Genomic DNA, 12232 nt, shown 5'->3' with positions numbered 1-12232 from the left:
CTTTCCTAGTGGCCAGATGACCACAGCGGCAAGTGATTACAAACCTCATGATGGCCGTAAGTCTCTGCTGTGGATGTCCCCAAAGTATAGAAAACCAAGGAGTGACCATCTGGCACTGCAGGTCCTAAGCAGAAGCTCAAGTTCAAGTTCAACGAATATTTCAACTATGATAATTTTCCATTTAATAACACAAGCTCTACTGATTCTTCATCTGAAAAACAAAAGACTCTTCATATTCAATATTCAAAGTATGTTCCTAAATATTCCCCCAACTCAGGCTGAAAAAGCATTATTGCTACAATATTATCAAAAGAGTCCTTGAAATAAATTTACCAGACTCAGCCGGAGGTAAGCTCACAAATGAGTTTTCTTTTATCAGCATAAGATACTAGTTGCCAAGTTCTACATGGCAGGTGCTCAACTACAGAATGCTTACTTTTATTACCCTAAATCTTATGAAACAAGGCACAAATCAGGGTAACTATCTGCAGAAATATCTCCTGTAGCATAAATACCTGTAAAATTATTTAGCACATTTTGATTCTGCATCTGCTTAATAAGGAATTATGCAGGAGAAAGTTTCCTGAGAAAAATATGCTTCATAGACAAAAAACCAGGCCAAGTGAATAGAAATATTCACAGTAGAGAACAATTTTGAAAAGAACATATCCCAAAGTTATCCAAAGGTGTTATTTCCCTTGCAGCTAATTATATGCCCCTCCATTGTGAAGTTTCTATTTAGGAGCTGTTCACACAGATATTGGCCTTTAAACATTGTGATTAGGGGAGGCGGAGCAAGATGGCGCCCAAGTAACAGCTTCCTTGCATCTGGGCACCGTGAGTCGGGGGAGATAGGACTCCAGGCATCTCTGGCTGGTCGGATCTGCCTATCATCACCCCTGTGAGGATACAGGGAGTCAGCGAAAGACTTCTGGACCCCATGAGGAGGACTAAAACAGTGGAAAAATGGCAAGTGGTCGCATGTGTTCAATCTGTCTAAACCCGCCCGCAACTGTAAGTTCAGTAGCAGCGAGACTGCAAACCAGAAAGGCCTTACCTGTGAACTGTTTTGGTGTCTTTGGACGTGGAACTCAGTTGAACTGCCTTGGGGAGAGCCTGAGAGGGAGTGCAGAGAACTTTGGCCGCTGTCTAGGGACCCAGTATGAGCCGCTGAGCCAGACAGAGCTAATAGTGTTTGGCTGTGGGTTACAGGGAGCCATTGTGAGTGATCTGCCCCGGCAAGCTCCGTCCTCAGGTCACAGAGCTAGAATCAGGTGGGAGCTGGTAACTCAGCGACTGAGTAGCCTAAGGGTGGGGTCTGAGCTGCCTTGCAGCCCTAACCCTCAGGGACAAAGTGAGACCGGTTTTGGCACACTGGGTAAGTGGATAGCCAATTCAGCAGTGATTCCAGCGACAAGCACTTTCCTGGAAAAGCTTCTGCTCAGCAAGTTTACAAGTTCAAAGTGCCTTTTAAGTGGGCTGAAGAGAGATTTAGGGTGTCTACCTGCTGGGGTTTGAGAAATCAGCAGCCTCCAGTTGTATAAGAACTGTGATTAACCTCTCATACCCCAGAAGACCACGTGTTGCCCAGACAATATTCAATAACATATACATACTGATTTATTTTTAGTTGTGTTTTGTTTTTTTTTTTTGTTTTTTTTTGGTTTGGTTGTTTTTTTGTGTGTGTTTATTTTGATGTTGTTGATGTTGTTTTGTTTTTTAATTTCAACCTTTTCCATGGAGATCCTTTTTCTTTCTCAATTTTTCTACTTTAATTATAATTTCCCATTGCTGCCTTTTTCAATAACTAGAACTTAATTTTTGCTAGTGTTTCTACTGCTATTATTTTGTTTGTCATCCAATTTTATCCCGTAAAGTTTTCTGTTTGCTTGTTTTGGTTTGATTTATAGCATTTTTGTCTTTCCTCTCTACTTGGTGGAGGTGGGGTACTGTGTCTGATCAGGTTAGCAAAGAGCTGCTGACCTCAAGGGAACCACCCAAGGGGGCACCCCCAGAAGGTGGGTTTTTTTTAAGGTTGTGTCAAAGTACCCTACTGAACACCTATATTGCTCTGTCTTGCTCTTTCTGTGCCTCTTTTCTTTTTTTCAATATTCCTTTTACCCACGCCCTCTCCTTTCTCTATTTTTCTTTTTTTTTTCTTATCACTTGGTCCTCCTTTCTTTCATCCCTTTTTTGCTCTTCAACCTTCTCACCCTTCTGGTCCTGTAACCCTTAGTCTACAAGCACAAGAACTTATAGAGCAAGAGGAAGTGAAAGGAAAATTAGGGCAAGGAAACAGATAAAATAAATCACTCATGAGGAAGAATCAGCAGAAAACTCCAGGCAACATGAAGAACCAGTCCAGAACAACCCACCAAGGGACCACAAGGTAGCTACTGCAGATGATTCCACCTATAAAGAAATGTTAGGAATGACAGAAAGGGAATTTAGAATACACATGTTGAAAACAATGAAAGAAATGATGGAAACAATGAAGGAAACTGCTAATAAAGTGGAAAATAACCAAAAGGAAATCCAAAAACAGAATCAAATAAGAGATGAACGATATAAGAATATAAAAAGGATATAACAGAGATGAAGGAACTGAAACAGTCAATTAGGGAACTTAAAGATGCAATGAAAAGAATCAGCAACAGGTTAGACCATGCAGAAGAAAGAATTTCAGAGGTAGAAGACAAAGTTCTTGAGATAACTCAGATAATTAAAAGAGGCAGAAAAGAAGAGAGAGAAAGCAGAACATTCCCTGTCAGAATTATGGTACTTTATGAAGCATTCCAACATACGAGTTATAGGAATCCCAGAAGGGGAAGAAAAATGCCCCAGAGGAATGGAAGCCATACTAAAGAATAGTATAAAAGAAAATTTCCCAAATATCACCAAAGATTCTGACACACTGCTTTCAGAGGGATATCGGACCCCAGGTCACCTCAACTCTAACCGAGCTTCTCCAAGACACATTGTGATGAACCTGTCCAAAGTCAAGACAAAAGAAAAGATTCTGCAAGCTGCCAGGAGTAAGCGCCAGTTGACCTACAGGGGCAAATCCATCACAGTGACCGCAGACTTCTCTAATGAAACGTTCCAAGCAAGAAGACAATGGTCATCTACCTTTAATCTACTTAAACGGAACAATTTCCAGTCCAGAATTCTGTACCCTGCTAAGCTAAGCTTAAAAATTGACGGAGAAATCAAATCATTTACGGATATGCAAACATTGAGGAAATTCGCCACAAGAAGACCAGCTCTACAGGAAATACTTCAACCTGTTCTGCACACTGACCACCACAATGGATCAGCAGCAAAGTAAGAACTCAGAAATTAAAGGACAAAACCTAACCTCCACACTGATGCAAAAGATAAAACTAAGCAATGGGCTCTCACAAAATAAGACGAATAGAATACTACCACACTTATCCATTATCTCAATAAATGTTAATGGCTTGAATTCCCCACTGAAGAGACATAGATTGGCTGACTGGATTTAAAAACACAAGCTTATCGATTTGCTGTCTGCAAGAAACACACCTGGCTTCAAAAGACAAATTAAAGCTCCGAGTCAAAGGTTGGAAGACAATTTTTCAGGCAAATGGAATTCAGAAGAAAAGAGGAGTTTCAATCTTATTTTCAGATACATGTGGATTTAAAGCAACTAAAGTCAAAAAAGACAAAGATGGTCACTTTATATTGGTCAAGGGAAAACTACAACAAGAAGACATTTCAATTCTAAATATTTATGCACCCAATTTAAATGCTCCCAGATTCTTGAAACCTTACTCAGACTGAGCAATATGATATCTGATAATACCATCATAACATGGGACTTTAACACTCCTCTTACAGAGCTGGACAGATCCTCTAAACAGAAATTAAACAAAGATATAAAAGATTTAAATGAGACCCTAGAACAACTGTGCTTGATAGACGCATATAGAACACTCCATCCCAAAGATAAAGAATATACATTCTTCTCATCACCCCATGGAACATTCTCCAAAATTGATCATATCCTGGGACACAAAACAAATATCAACAGAATCAGAAGAATTGAAATTTTACCTTGTATCTTCTCACACCATAAGGCACTAAAGGTGGAACTCAACACTAACAAAAACGCTCGACCCCACACAAAGGCATGGGAATTAAACAATCTTCTGTTGAATAACAGATGGGTGCAGGAAGAAATAAAACAGGAAATCACTAACTTCCTGGAGCATAACAACAATGAAGACACAAGCTACCAAAACCTGTGGGATACTGCAAAAACAGTTTTGAGAGGAAAATTCATCGTTTTAGATGCCTACATTCGAAAAACACAAAGAGAGCGCATCAACAATCTCACAAGAGATCTTATGGAATTGGAAAAAGAAGAACAATCTAAGCCTAAACTCAGTAGAAGAAAAGAAATATCCAAAATGAAATCAGAGATCAATGAAATTGAAAACAAAAGAATCATTCAGAAAATTAATGAAACAAGGAGTTGGTTTTTTGAAAAAATAAATAAAATAGATAAACCATTGGCCAGACTAACGAGGAATAGAAAAATAAAATCTCTAGTAACCTCAATCAGAAATGATAAAGGGGAAATAAAAACTGATCCCACAGAGATACAAGAGATCATCTCTGAATACTACCAGAAACTCTATGCCCAGAAATTTGACAATGTGAAGGAAATGGATCAATATTTGGAATCACACCCTTTCCCTAGACTCAGCCAGGAAGAAATAGAGCTCCTGAACAGACCAATTTCAAGCACTGAGATCAAAGAAACAATAAAAAATCTTCCAACCAATAAATGCCCTGGTCCAGATGGCTTCACACCAGAATTCTATCAAACCTTCAAGGAAGAGCTTATTCCTGTACTGCAGAAATTATTCCAAAAAACTGAGGAAGAAGGAATCTTCCCCAACACATTCTATGAAGCAAACATCACCCTGATACCAAAACCAGGAAAAGACACAAAAAAAAGGAGAATTTCAGACCAATCTCACTCATGAATATAGATGGAAAAATTCTCAACAAAATCCTAGCCAATAGATTACAGCTTATCATCAAAAAAGTCATTCATCATGATCAAGTAGGCTTCATCCCAGGGATGCAAGACTGGTTTAACATACACAAGTCCATAAACATTATCCACCATATTAAGAGAGGCAAAAATAAAGATCACATGATCCTCTCAATGGATGCAGAAAAAGCATTTGATAAAATCCAGCATCCTTTTCTAATTAGAACACTGAAGAGTATACGCATAGTTGGCACGTTTCAAAAGCTCAGTGAAGCTATCTATGACAAACCCACAGCCATTATTTTACTGAATGGAGTAAAACTGAAAGCTTTTCCTCTTAGAACTGGAACCAGACAAGGTTGTCCTCTGTCACCTTTACTATTCAACATAGTGCTGGAAGTTCTAGCCAATACAATTAGGCATGACAAGGAAATAAAGGGAATCCAAATGGAAACAGAGGAGGTCAAACTCTCCCTCTTTGCTGACAACATGATCTTATACATAGAGAACCCCAAAGACTCAACCACAATACTCCTAGAAGTCATCAAAAAATACAGTAATGTTTCAGGATATAAGATCAATGTCCCCAAGTCAGTAGCCTTTGTATACACCAATAACAGTCAAGATGAGAAGCTAACTAAGGACACAACTCCCTTCACCATAGTTTCAAAGAAAATGAAATACCTAGGAATATACCTAACAAAGGAGGTGAAGGACCTCTATAAAGAAAACTATGAAATCCTCAGAAAGGAAATAGCAGAGGATATTAACAAATGGAAGAACATACCATGCTCATGGACGGGAACAATCAACATTGTTAAAATGTCTATACTTCCCAAAGCAATCTACGTATTCAATGCCATTCCTATCAAAATACCAACATCGTACTTTCAAGATTTGGAAAAAATGATTCTACGTTTTGTATGGAAGCAGAAAAAAACCGGTATAGCTAAGGCAGTTCTTAGTAATAAAAATAAAGCTGGGGGCATCACCATACCAGATTTTAGTCTGTACTACAAAGCCATAGTGCTCAAGACAGCATGGTACTGGCACAAAATCAGAGACATAGACACTTGGAATCGAATTGAAAACCAAGAAATTAAACTAACATCTTACAACCACCTAATCTTCGATAAACCAAACAAGAACATACCTTGGGGGAAAGACTCCCTGTTCAATAAATAGTGTTGGGAGAACTGGATGTCTACATGTAAAAGACTGAAACTGGACCCACACCTTTCCCCACTCACAAAAATTGATTCAAGATGGATAAAGGACTTAAATTTAGGAATGAAACAATAAAAATCCTCAAAGAAAGCATAGGAAAAACACTGGAAGATATTGGCCTGGGGAAAGACTTCATGAAGAAGACTGCCATGGCAATTACAACAACAACAAAAATAAACAAATGGGACTTCATTAAACTGAAAAGCTTCTGTACAGCTAAGGAGACAATAACCAAAGCAAAGAGACAACCTACACAATGGGAAAGGATATTTGCATATTTTCAATCAGACAAAAGCTTGATAACTAGGATCTATAGAGAACTCAAATTTATCCACATGAAAAAAAGCTAACAATCCCATATATCAATGGGCAAGAGACATGAATAGAACTTTCTCTAAAGATGACAGACGAATGGCTAACAAATACATGAAAAAATGTTCATCTCTACATATTAGAGAAATGCAAATGAAAACCACCCTGAGATATCATCTAACCCCAGTGAGAATGGCCCACATCACAAAATCTCAAAACTGCAGATGCTGGCATGGATGTGGAGAGAAGGGAACACTTTTACACTGCTGGTGGACCTGCAAACTAGTACAACCTTTCTGGAAGGAAGTATGGAGAAACCTCAAAGCACTCAAGCTAGACCTCCCATTTCATCCTGCAATCCCATTACTGGGCATCTACCCAGAAGGAAAAAAAATCCTTTTATCATAAGGACACTTGTACTAGACTGTTTATTGCAGCTCAATTTACAATCGCCAAAATATGGAAACAGCCTAAATGCCCACCAACATAGGCATGGATTAACAAGCTGTGGTATATGTATACCATGGAATACTATTCAGCCATTAAAAAAAATGGAGACTTTACATTCTTCGTATTAACCTGGATGGACGTGGAAGACATTATTCTTAGTAAAGCATCACAAGAATGGAGAAGCATGAATCCTATGTACTGAATTTTGATATGAGAACAATTAATGACCATTAAGTTTATGGGGGGGGAAGCAGAAAGAGGGTCGGAGGGAGGGGGGTGGGGCCTTGGTGTGTATCACACTTTATGGGGGCAAGACATGATTGCAAGACGGACTTTACCTAACAATTACAATCAGTGTAACCTGGCTTATTGTACCCTCAATGAATCCCCAACAATAAAAAAAGAAAAAAAAAACATTGTGATTAGGTCCAATATATGGCTGAAAAAAGAGTACACATTGTTTAAAGTGGCTGAGACAGGTCAGCTACATGTGGGTTTGTGAAAAGGATGTTCAAACTCTTCTAATTATAAAATCTAATTGGTGTCTTTTTTGATTACAAAATATCAATGGGACGCAAATGATTTTGTACATGGATACTTTAATAAGAACTAAGTTGGGGCTTTTAGTGCGCCCGTCTTCCAAATAGTGTTCACTGTACTCAATAGATAAGTTTTGATCTCTCCTGTTCTCCTTCCTTTCCCCTTTCTTGGTCTGCAATGATCTCTGCGTCTCTTTGTGCCCATCAATTAGCTCTCAATTATTAGAGAGTACATATGGTGTTTGTTTTTCCATTCCTGAGATGCTTCACTTAGGATAATGGTCTCCAGTTCCATCCAGGTTGCTGGAAATGACATCATTTCATTCCCTTTTTTGGCTGAGTACTCCTCCATGTGTGTGTATGCGTGTGATCTCCTGCCATTTACTGAGCCACAATCCTTACCCTTCATAGTGTCATGTACCACGTCCTGGTTGTAAGCACACTGGAAGCCTTTACTTCAGCAATGTAGAGTGTATCCATGTAACGAAAACTTTTGTACCCCCTTAATATTTTATTATTTTTATTTTTTATTAAATCATAGCTGTGTACATTAATACACATATACAATGGCATATTATATCGCCATAACAATAGAATCCTGCCATTTGAAACCACATTGATGTAACTGGAGAACATCATCTTAAGTGAAATAAACCAACACAGAAAAACAAACCCTGCCTGCTCCCACTCATGGGGGAGAGGGAAGTATTGAAACAGCTGATGTCATTGAATAGAGTAGAATGATGCTGGGAAGGGTGGCAGGGAGTGGGGAATACAATGGAGATAGTGCATGGAGTGCAAAAATAGTTTTAGATAGCATGAATATTTAGATAACATAAATATTGACTATAATCAACAAAAATTTAAAATAAACATTAAAATAATAAAAAGAGTAAAACTGGAATGTTCCTAACACAGAGAAATGATAAAAGCCCAAAGTGATGGATGTAATTACCCTGATTTGACTAATATACATCGTATGTCTGTGTCTAAACATTACATGTATCCTATAAAAACCCATAATAATTAAAAATTAAAAAATAGAATGAAATAATTTTTATCAAAAAGACAAAAGGCAAGAGACACTGGGTAGGATGTGAAGAAAGGGAGACCCTGGTGACTAATGTCAATCAGTATGGCCACCATGGAAAGCAGTTCAGAGATTCATCAACAAACTGCCCAGATCTAAAAATAGATCTGCCATTCAATCCTATAATTCCTCTACTAGGCATATAACTAGAAGACCAAAAATCACATCACAACAAAGATATTTGTACCAGAATGTTTATTGCAGCCCTATTTGTAATTGCTAAGTCATGGAAAAAGCCCAAGTGCCCATCAATCCACGAAAGGATTAATAAATTGTGGTATATGTACACCATGGAATATTATGCAGCCTTAAAGAAAGATGGAGACCATACCTCTTTCATGTTTACATGGATGGAGCTGGAACATATTCTTCTTAGTAAAGTATCTCAAGAATGGAAGAAAAAGTACCCAATGTACTCAGCCCTACTATGAAACTAATTTATGGCTTTCACATTAAAACTATAACCCAGTTACAACCTAAGAATAGGGGGAAGGGGGAAAGGGAGGGGAGGGAGGAGGTAGGCAGAGGGCGAGGGATTGGTGGGATTACACCTGCGGTGCATCTTACAAGGGTACATGCAAAACTTAGTAAATGTGGAATGTAAATGTCTTAGCACAATAACTAAGAAAATGCCAGGAAGGCTATGTTAACCAGTGTGATGAAAATGTGTCAAACGGTCTATGAAACTAGTGTATGGTGCTCCATGATCGCATTAATGTACACAGCTATGATTTAATTAAAAAAAAAAACAACTACCCATAGAACTGGCATGTGACCCAGTGGCCCACTGCTGAGCAAGTATCCAACAGAGAGTCTGTGCATGAGAGAGACACCTGCCCTCCCGTGTCTTCTGCAGCACCATTCACAATAGCCAACATATGGAGCCGTGTTCACCACTTAGGACGAGTGCATACAGACAGTGTGGTGAGTTCGCACAATGGAATATTGTTCAACCATAAAACAGAAGGAAATCCTATCTGTTCAACTACGTGAATGGAATGGGGGGGGCGTTGTGTTCAGTGAAGGCACTCAGAAAGACAAACATCAGTGTCCTCACTCGTATGTCGGAGGTAAACCAATTGATCTCACAGAGGTACAGAGCAGCGTGGTGGTTACCAGGAGCTGGGGAGGAGAGTGGGGGGGGTGAGGAAGGGTTGCTTAAAGGTTAAAATAGAACAATCTGTAGTGTCCCACAGTACACAGGGTGACTATATTCAACAGTAACTTACTGCGTATTTCAGAGTAACTAGAAGAGTAGATTTGTAATGTTCCCACTTCAAAAAAATGGTAAATGTTTGCGGTAATAGAGGGGGCAATTATGCTGATTTGATTATTGCACATTGTATATTTGTATCAAAACACCATATTTACGCCTTAAATACGTACAACTGTTACATATCCATAAAAATAAAAATCTATACTTGCATTTTTGAACATATCAATTTATACGAAGATTTTGATCGTTTCAATTTTTAATTAAATGAATTCATATTTTTTACTACAACATATTCAAATTTACAAGTTTAAAACTTCTGGTTTATCAAAACTGAATAAACTCCCAAACAAGTTTGCAACAAGAACATGTTTCAAACACGCAGACACACTTGTGTAGAATCTCTACACATGTATGTTTGCAGGGGAGGACAAAAGCTTCATATTCAGGCTCCTGTACTGGTGCGACGCATCTAGGGCCCCCCAGCTTCACCTCTGCTGTAAGCTCTGGTCTCCTGTCATGTCCCAGTGACAAGTGGGGAAGCAGCTCATGGCTCCAGAAAGCAGTGGTCTACTCATAATTCAACCCTTTTCCAGGCATCTTTACCTTCTTAATTGTATCATAAAAGTTTACTGGCTAACGCCTCTCATGAGCATTTGTGCATATTTAATATGTACACAAAGCCACAAAAATCCCCAAAAGACACAGTCACGGGACCAACTCATCACCCAGGGAAGGGAGAATGGAGGTAGTGAGGACAGGAAAAGAGGGCCAATGCTACCCGGGGCTCCCGAAGGCTCCCTCTCTCTGATTCAGTTTCATTCCTTTAAGCGAAGAATGAAATTTACTAGGGTCAAGAGACGAATCGCAGGCTGTGGGGAAAATAAAATACGTGAAGGTGATGAATAAGGGTGAGCACAGATAAGGCAAAAAAGAAAAAAAAGCAGGAGATAAAGTATGACACATTAAAATTAGTTCTATTTAATTTTTTAAAAAATAGGGGGACCAAACAATAGCAAAAACCAAAGCTCATTTGTTATATTTATTGGCAAAATAAAATATAGCCGGTGCCTCATGGAGCGCAATTTATTCCTCTGAGGAGAAATAAATAAGGCGGAGGCTAGCGACCTTCCTCTCTCCATCTCCCGCTCACATCCCTTTTCCTTTACTTCTCTGAACTAATTTATCAAAATAAAGGAAAAGGAGCCAAAAGAAAATATCTCAGTGTAAAGCAACAGTATTAATTCATCGTGAATAGATGTGGCATTTGCCATAAATCCCAACCATCTGGGGTCACCTGCCCCTTCTCCTGGGGTCCCAGAGATCTGGTCTTGGAACTCTGTTTCCAGACATCGCGGTCAGCGTGGAGCCCTGGGGCCTCGGGGGGGTTTGCTGAGGAAGGCAGAAGTCCTGCTCGGGCCTCTGTGTGTGACAGCCACAAGAGAGCACACTTCCCCAAGCTGCTGTGTATACATTGAATCTGCTCTACCTATGCTATTGGAGTCCAAGGAGACAAAGTAAATGGGGAAAAAATTCCGAGATGTGTAATGGGCTGAATTGTGCTCCTGCCAAATTCATGGGTAGAAGCTCCAGCCCCAGATTTCAGATGTGACTGTATTTGGAGATAGGGCCTATAAAGAAGTGAGGGAATTTAGATGTGCCCTGTAGGGTGGTCCCTAACCCAATATGACAGGTGTTCTCATAGAAAGAGACAATAGGGTTGGAAGCACCCAGGGGACAGACCATGTGAGGACCCCGGGAGAAAGAAAACGGCCAGTTGGGAGCCCAGGAGAGCGGCCTCAGAAGCAACGATGACAGCCTGCACATTCACCTTGGACTTTGGGAATTCAGAACTGTGAGAAAAGACATTTCTGTTGCTTGAGCCACTTAGTCTATGACGTTTTGTTATGGCACCCCTAGCAAATAATCATGAAATTCAAGTTCATTATATTAAGTACAGCTGAGGTGAGGAATACACTCATCTTGTGTCTTCAGACACGTAACACAATATTGTATAAGGACAGTGCAGGCCCCACCTCCTCCTCAGCATCCTTCCCTGGTGAAACACACCAGGATTTTCTCATGGCATCTGGCTTCAGATGAGGGAAATTTATTTTAAGGAGAAATACCATTTCCCATCTTCCATTTCCCAGCACCCCCACACCCCTCACTAACAGCATGACCTGGTTCCTGATTTCCAAAATCCAATTTTATATCCTCTAGCACTGTCATGGCAAATGTGAAGAAGATTAAGAGGAAATTCATATTTATAAATGAAAAGGGCAAAGGTTAACTATGCAATATAACATTATGAAATATCTTTTTTCCTAAATCCATTGAATAGTTTGCAGGTATTTTATATCTTGTGAAGAAGA

This window comes from Nycticebus coucang, unplaced genomic scaffold, assembly GCF_027406575.1.
Source record: "Nycticebus coucang isolate mNycCou1 unplaced genomic scaffold, mNycCou1.pri scaffold_43, whole genome shotgun sequence".
Taxonomy (NCBI): Eukaryota; Metazoa; Chordata; class Mammalia; order Primates; family Lorisidae; genus Nycticebus; species Nycticebus coucang.
This window is presented reverse-complemented; position numbering follows the sequence as displayed.